The 8,436-nt window shown below is 35.3% G+C and overlaps 1 pseudogene; it reads left to right on the top strand.

Moving 5' to 3' along the window:
* Positions 1-6,340: 6,340 nt before the first annotated feature.
* LOC113359294 lies at positions 6,341-8,228 on the top strand (annotated as a pseudogene).
* Positions 8,229-8,436: the final 208 nt, after the last annotated feature.

Here is an 8,436-nt window from a genome sequence, read left to right as displayed (position 1 = left end):
TACCTTCAGAATTGGGAAACAGACCCATGAAATCAATTCCCCAAATATCAAACAGTTCAACAATCAGAATAGGGTCCAATGGCATCATGTTTCTCTTGGAAATACTTCCTAGTTTCTGACAACGTTCACAAGCAATACAATAGGCATGACAGTCTTTGAATAACGATGGCCAATAAAACCCACTCTGCAAAACTTTTGCAGCAATTTTCTTGGCACTGAAATGGCCTCCACATGCTTGGTCATGAAAAAAAGATATCACATCTTTTTGTTCACTGTTGGGGACACATCTCCTAATGATTTGGTCCGGGAAGTACTTAAAAAGCTACGGGTCATCCCAAAAGAAGTGTTTAACTTCAGCCAAGAACTTAGAACGGTCTTGTCTAGACCAATGCAAAGGTATTCTTCCCGTAACAAGGTAGTTCACAATGTCAGCAGACCACGGAAACTCAGATACAAGCATCAATTGTTCATCAGGAAAAGACTCTCTAATATGCAAGGAATCATCAAAAGACTCAACATTTAATCTAGACAAGTGATCAGCAACCACATTTTCAGAACCTTTCTTATCTCGAATTTCGAGATCGAATTCCTGCAACAACAGAATCCATCGGATAAGACGAGCTTTAGCGTCCTTCTTAGAAAGAAGGAATTTCAGAGCAGCATGATCAGTGTATATGATGACCTTAGACCCTATCAAGTATGACCTAAACTTGTCCAATGCAAAAACAACAACAAGCAATTCCTTCTCAGTAGTTGAGTAGTTAAGTTGAGCATCATTAAGAGTCTTGCTAACATAGTATATCACATATGGAAGTCTATTGACGCGCTGTCCTAAAACAGCACTAACAGCAAAATCAGACGCGTCACACATGATTTCAAATGGCAATTTCCAGTCAGGTGGTCGGACTATATGGGTTGAAATTAGAAGAGTTTTGAGTTCTTCCCATGCACGCACACAACCATCAACAAATACAAAAGAAACATCTTTACCAAGTAGATTACACAGTGGCCTTGAGATCTTACTGAAATATTTAATGAATCTACAGTAGAAACCAGCATGGCCTAAAAATGATCTAACCTCCCTCACAGAGCGAGGTTGCGGAAAGTGTTGGATGAGGTTAACTTTAGATTTATCTACTTCAATTCCTTTTTCCGAGATGATATGTCCTAGAACTATGCCTGAGTTCATCATAAAATGATACTTTTCCTAATTCAAAACCAAATTTTTTTCTTTACATCTAATCAGCACAAGAGTGAGATGGTTCAAATACTCATCAAAAGAAGATCCAAACACAGAGAAATCATCCATAAAGATCTCAAGGAAATTATCTATCATGTCAGAAAAATGTTCATCATACAACGTTGAAATGTGGCGGTTGCATTACACAACCCAAAGGGAATGCGATGATAAGCAAATGTACCATAAGGACATGTAAATGTAGTGTTTTCCTGGTCCTATTGGTATCTAAATTATATGTGTTGCACATATCCATAGGACCGGTTCCCCTTTCTGCTATAAACCTTGTTGTACCCCATACAAGGATCGGTTCCCTTTAATGTACTGCACCCCTTACTAGGATCGGTTCCCTTTCCCTTACAAGGATCGGTTCCCTTTCCCTTACAAGGTCAGACATACAAAATCCGATCATACCACAGGTGATTACTTAAGATTGATTTTACTAATAAAAGTTATACCAATATATAAGTCAGGCCTTTGTGAACAGTTCTACCAAGCACACAACGAGTTGTGAGCGGTTATACTCTATCACACATATTGGTTGTTCATAAGATATGCAATGAATAACAAAACCAATAACACCTGGCCATTTCCTTTTCGTTTCACAAACAAGTTTATGAACTTACTTCCTTAGAACACATGTAAACATTGTTCCCTAGGATGAAATCCTCACCTCATACCCTTACATAATCACAATAGCATTCAAATTATTATGTCGATGTCTTTTCTACAAAGTTTAATGGTTAAGCAATAAACCTCGTATTGTATTCCTTAATACTATGTCTATCTAGAGTTCAAATATGCTTCGCAGTTATGTTTTCAATATGCACGACTTGAAATATACGTTAGGGAATGAAACAGTTCAAGTCAAATATCACTAACCTCATCAAGTGGAAGGATGATTGTTGTCGTTGTAGCTCCTTGCTTCTTCACATCTTCAAGTCTTCGCAATACTTGTAATGTCTTATATCCTAATACTTTCAAGCTAACCTATACGAAGTTTAACTCTAGTACATAATCAAGCAACTCTTAACATGAGTTTTGGTTCACTAAAATATGGCAACCAAACTTGACATACCAACGCTTGGTGGGTTCAACCGAGCCATGCTCTAACAGTCTCCCCCTTTGTCAATTTTAGTGACAAAACTCTTACATCATATGGATAAACAAATTACAATAATTCATTACAATCTGCTTGATTCCCGATTCAACAACACAGTGAAACTGCTTACATTCAATCCTTGAAAATGTCGTTGTTGACATTATAATAACAAAGCTATTACTCCCCCTAAGGAAGATAGGTATATATTCAATCCACGCGTCTTTGTTATACCAATCATATGACATGTTACTCCCCCTTAGTCTGTGCTTTCACTCTTTCGTTAGATAAAAACATTCAAGTACCATTGTTCTTTTCCCTAGCGATGCCAATCAATATAGAATACTAATGCCAGCATCACCTGTTTACTCCATATATTTATCCCCCTTTTTGTCACAAAAATTACAAAGAAACGAAAAAATAAAAGACAACATGAAAAAAATCTTACAAATCTCAGAATAGACTTGCAAACCTGTAGAGTTAGGAACGAGGATTCCACACATCATGTTCTGATAACCAATATCAAAACCGAAACTACAAGTAGTCTTTATTTTGGTATGTTACCAAGGAAACAATTGTCCGAAACAATTTTTCCAATTTGGTTTAGCAAACCAAAAACAACTAAGCATATTAGTTCCTTTGCTAAACCGATTGTTCAAAAACAACCGCTTAATTCGATAAGACCAAAATAAAGATAAACTCCATTTTTCTCATCAGGTTCTAATTATCCATAAACTTAGGCCTTTCAATTTTAAACAAGACAAATACTAGGTTAGTTAACTAGCATTTCCTTGTTTAGGAATTCGATTAGACTTGAATAACCAAACCTCACTTCAATAAGTCTAACTAAGATCAGAATTAACTTAGTTTCTTATCCGGAATCGAATTGGATTAAAAAACTCATCCCGTACACATATTATTTCGTTAATCCATAAATAATTCATACAAACCAAAATGAATTCAACTTGCATAATTATTCACCTCAACCGAAAGCAATTGAAACAACATAGACATTATAAGCACCGCAATTGCACCGTAATTTTGTAATCCTAAACGATTGATACCATACAAAAGCAAGATAACAATAGTTTTTCTTAACCGGAACCAATTGAATCACACACACACACATCAATTGTACCAAAATTTTGTAAGCCTAAAAAATTGATACCACACAATAAAGCAAGATAACAATAGTTTTTCTTAACCGGAACCAATTGAAATACACATCCACACACACATCATGGAATAAATATCAATTGAACCGAAATTTTGTTAAGCAAAAGCAACAAATATATATAATATAAACTCAGGCTTTTCTTAAACAGGAAAACAATTAACTAACAAGATCGTTACCTCAAATTTTGCATCCACTTCTCCAATGTGTTTGCATCTTCATCCAGGGAGAATTGATATCGAAATATCACCACGTTGTCATCCTTATGCGTGAACAAAAGAATAACAACACACCTCAACCTTTATCAGAGAAAGGTTGAAAACCGGTTTTAAAAATTGCAAGCAAAAGTTGAAAACCATCGAAACACATATGCTTTTATGCTAAACCAAAACCGATTCAACATATTGTGACTTTTTCACATACTGTTTCTATTAGAACCCCTCATAATCCTTTGATAAAGCCTACCTACTAGGGCTAGAACTTAATCCCGCTAAATCAAAAAGTCACCCAAACCATGAAGGTTCACAATATATGAGATCGAATATTAAGGTAGTAAAACCGAAATCAAACATCCCATAAACATACATAGCAATAAGGTAAAAACAATTAAGCACAAGCCATGTAAACCGAAAACTATCACAAGAAAAATTACCCAAATAAATAATTTTATTCATAATAGTTTTAATCATAATAGACCAATACAATCAATTAAAGAAAACCAAAAATTGATGTCTATTATACTAGATTAAGTATTACAGCAAATAACTTAATCTCTGGTAGTGCTCCCTCGTTTCTTGTGAGGATTGCTTTCAAAAACTGGATTCAAATTCCTCTGAGTACTTCCTCTTTCAGTAGATATGTTCATTTCCAGCAGTTGAGAATGAAGGTTTTCTAGTACTTCTTTCGAATCCTTTAACATCAGTTCATGATACCTAATGCAACTTTTACTACACCATATCATGTATTTTGCAACGCTTCAATTTTGGGGGTGTGCAACTGATATGTACGCTGCACTTTTTGAAACGTTAATATACGTTGCACACCTGGAAATACGTTGCACTAAATCCTAAATTGAGAAAAAAAAGAAAAAAAAAAACAGGACGCGCTTGACTTTATTAAAGTAATCGAGGGCTTAAATGTCCACATAATTCTTATTATCCTCTTTTTATTTTACTTTTTCTTATTTTCTTCTTATATTTTCTTTTCTCTTTCAGACGACATCGAGTTCTCCTCCTCCATTTTTCTTCTCTTCTAACTCGACTACTAGACGAGATCTCCGAATCAAACCCAAGTTTCGATAAATCGAAACCCGTTTCTCCAAAACCCAATCTCATGAATCAAAATTACTCCGGAAATCAAACCTAATATAGTAATATTTCAGTAGCTCAAACCCTAAAAATCGTTTTCTTCTGTAGTGCAGTTGAATTTGTGTAGATGATTTATAGAAATCATGTAGTTATTGAATCGAAGGGGAAGGTGGTGGTTCTGTGATTGATTTATCTCGGGAGAAGGAGTTGATGCTGCTGTAAATTGAGTTAGGATTTTCAGATTTTCAGTTTAGATTTTTAAGGTTGTTTGAATTGAGATGTAAATCGAGTTGTTGATCGATGTAGGATTAAAGGGTTGGTGTTAAATTGTTGATGAGGAATTGTGTTATTGAAGATAGAGAAAATTAGGGTTGCATCTGAGTGTTCCGAGGAAATTTGGAAGAAGAAATTGATTGTGATGTTTAGGGTAATTGAATTCAAGAAGTAGAGATAAGGTAAGTCTATGAGATTGGAATTAAGATTTCTTATCTGAATTTCAATTGAGATTTCTACACCTTAGGGTTTTCATTCTTCCCCAATTATATTCTGAATCTAGGTTTTTTTTTTTGGTGTTTGTGTGTGTAGTTTCAGATATGTAGTTCTTGTGTTCTTGTTTTCTCTTCTCTTGTTGTGCAATTTTGTTAGGGTATCACTTACGAGATGCAGATTGTGTAAGTTTGATCACATGATCTAGTATGCTTTTCTTATAACGTTATAAACATGATTTGAATTGGTTTTTTTTTTGTATAACATGATTTTAATTGGTTTTGCTTTTGTATGTCATGATTTCATATGTTATTGAAAGGGTCATATCAATATTGTCAAATCTGAGCTTTGTAATATGTTTAGGCAATATTGTTTGAAACTGTTATGTGATGTTTAGAAAATCTGAGTGATTGCAAGTTGTGTTCATCTGATTGAATTCAATTGTTTGTTTAATTCGTGTTCTTCTACAGTTTTAGTTAATATTATTTTCTATATTCATCTTAGTCAAATTGTTTACTTAATTAGTTTGTTTTGTTGATATGCAGTTAATTTCTAAGAATTCAATACGGGTAAAGAGAAAGTTCATATCAACATTCTTGTATTGGACATGTCAGACTCTGGAAAATCGACCACCACTGGTCACTTGATCTACAAGCTTGGAGGTATTGACAAGCGTGTGATTGAAAGATTCGAGAAGGAGGCTGCTGAGATGAACAAGAGTCATTCAAGTACACATGGGTTCTTGACAAGCGTAAGGCTGAACGTGAGCGTGGTATTACCATTGATATTGCCTTGAGGAAGTTTGAGACCACCAAGTGCTACTGCACAGTTATTGATGCTCCTGGACATCGTGACAAACATGATCACTGGTACTTCTCAGGTGGGTTTCATGTTTATTTTCCTTCAGATCTTGATATTTATTTAGTAATTTAGACACGGTTTTCATGTCTATGCTTGCTGTCAACTTCTTAATTATCATGATTGATACTTTAGAGGTTTGGTTTGTTACGCATTGATTTCCTCAAGTCATTCAAAGATATGAAGAAGCCAAAGCAAGTGGTAGTCATAGTTATGAAGAGAACTGATGGATGTCATAGATAGGCTTGTTGTTGAGTGTGATCGGAAATTACAAGAGCTCTTAAGCGCTTGGAGGAAGATGATGCTAAAGCTGCTATTGCCATCTCTGTGTCTGAGGTTACCCAGGTAAACACCTCTAGATCACTAAGGACATACATATCCATCTTCTCTTGTACATTGGCTAATTTTTCTGATACAATTTTCTGTTTCCTTCCAACATTACAGTCACCTGAGGTGCTCGAGTTATCAAAAAAAATTGCAGAGAAGTTAAAAGAAGTTGATTAACTTGGTAATTGCTCATTTATGCTCAAACAGTACAAACATGAAAGTTCCTGCGATTTACACTGGCTGGAAAAGTGGCCTGTCACTAATGTTGTGCTTGAATTATTTGAATCTCCAGATCTTGAAGGGTTGGCTGATAGTAAGATTCGTGTTATGGAATTGGTGGAAGAACTTAGAACAAAAAGAGCAGACACATAGGTGATCTAGACTTCTTAAGAATAATATAATTTGTCTTGTCGTGTTCCTCTCACGTTTTTGTTTCGTATTGGTATTTTGTAAAAAGGCAATGCTTCTTCTTGATGCCTTCAATAAGGACAGAGCTTCTTTACAGCAACCTCTTCCAGCTCCTCCACCTTTGGCTCCATTGCCTATGCTTGCTCCGCCTGATCATCGAACTCAAGAGATGATCAATGAAAAGTTGAAGAAGGCAGAAGATCTTGGTACATCAACTCGTATTGAACTGTTGGTTGAGCTTTCGTTGTTTTAATTATTTTAGTGAAGATTTCAAAAGGTTTTTAACCGGTTAATTGTTAGCCTGCTGCTGCTTCTATTGGGTATTGAAGTATTGTGCAATAAACCTACATCGCAGAGAAAGGTTTGCTGCTTGTTTGTAGTTCTATTATTTTGTACTTTATGCGTCTCTTGTATTGTGTGTAGTCTAATTTGCTCTTAGTTTGCTTAGAATTCAGTTTGCTCGTCATTTCAGAAATTTTGTTTTGTTGTGAATTGTAGGCAAAAATATAAGAACATGAGTTGATACTTTTATGGTAGATAATAATCTTGTATGTTCATTATTATATTGAAATTTTGTATAACTTGTTTGTGCATTATTGTAGAATGTCGCAACAGAAAATCTTTCTCAGGATGCGCACAGCACTTCTGAGATACCATCCTCAGCCCAAGTTTCACAGGAATTGCAGGGTGACCTGCCCAATAACACATCCAGCAATGCTCCTTCAGCGGATTCAATATCTAAATCTGGATCCAGCAATGATAGCAGGAAAGTTTCTCAGGAATTGCAGGGTGAGTGCGAATTGGCCTCAGTTTACATCATTGGGTATGCTAAGCTTTCTATCAATTCCTGGTGCTTAAACACTGAATTTTTCAGAGCTTAATGCTGAAGAAACACTGTACTATATCATGTTTGCAGAAATAATGTTTAGCAAGTTCTTTTCCTTCATCATGTTTCTAATTAACTTGTGTATGTTCAGGAGTCGTAGTCCCTATAGAAGGAGTCCTGTATATTGACGTCGTAGGAGCTTGAGCAGGGATTGTGAGATTCAAACTAATGGCGTGGGTTCTAAAACAAATCGTGATGATTATCCATCTTCATCCATTCGAGTAAAATCGGGCAATGAGTAAGAACTTAGTCGCTTATTCTCTCATGTCTTATCTGTTCCGTGTAATAACTTGCCAACACCTTGTTTACTACAATGTTTAATGGTTAAGTAGACACAATCTTCTTAATCCACAACTAATTTTGCTATCAGGCAAGATTATTATATCAATGCAAGTCGTAAACCCATGCTTTCCCATGTTGATTTATATTTTTTGTCTGGTTGATTCTGTACCTAGTCTTGTAATAAAGGTTTGAATACAGGAATTTAAAATATTCAGATTTTTATTTATTTATTAAATTTTTTTGGTTCTCATTATCTATCTTGATAGATTGTGATGACCAACCATATGTTCATATGAAAAATTGGGTCTTCTAGTTGTTCTGCAATGGTATACGAAGGTTCAGAATATATATTCAGGTGCAGAAATCGGCCGG

The sequence above is a fragment of the Papaver somniferum genome, chromosome 1, assembly GCF_003573695.1.
Source record: "Papaver somniferum cultivar HN1 chromosome 1, ASM357369v1, whole genome shotgun sequence".
NCBI lineage: Eukaryota > Viridiplantae > Streptophyta > Magnoliopsida > Ranunculales > Papaveraceae > Papaver > Papaver somniferum.
The sequence above is the reverse complement of the archived record's forward strand: the minus strand, read 5'-3'. Positions and strand labels throughout refer to the sequence as shown.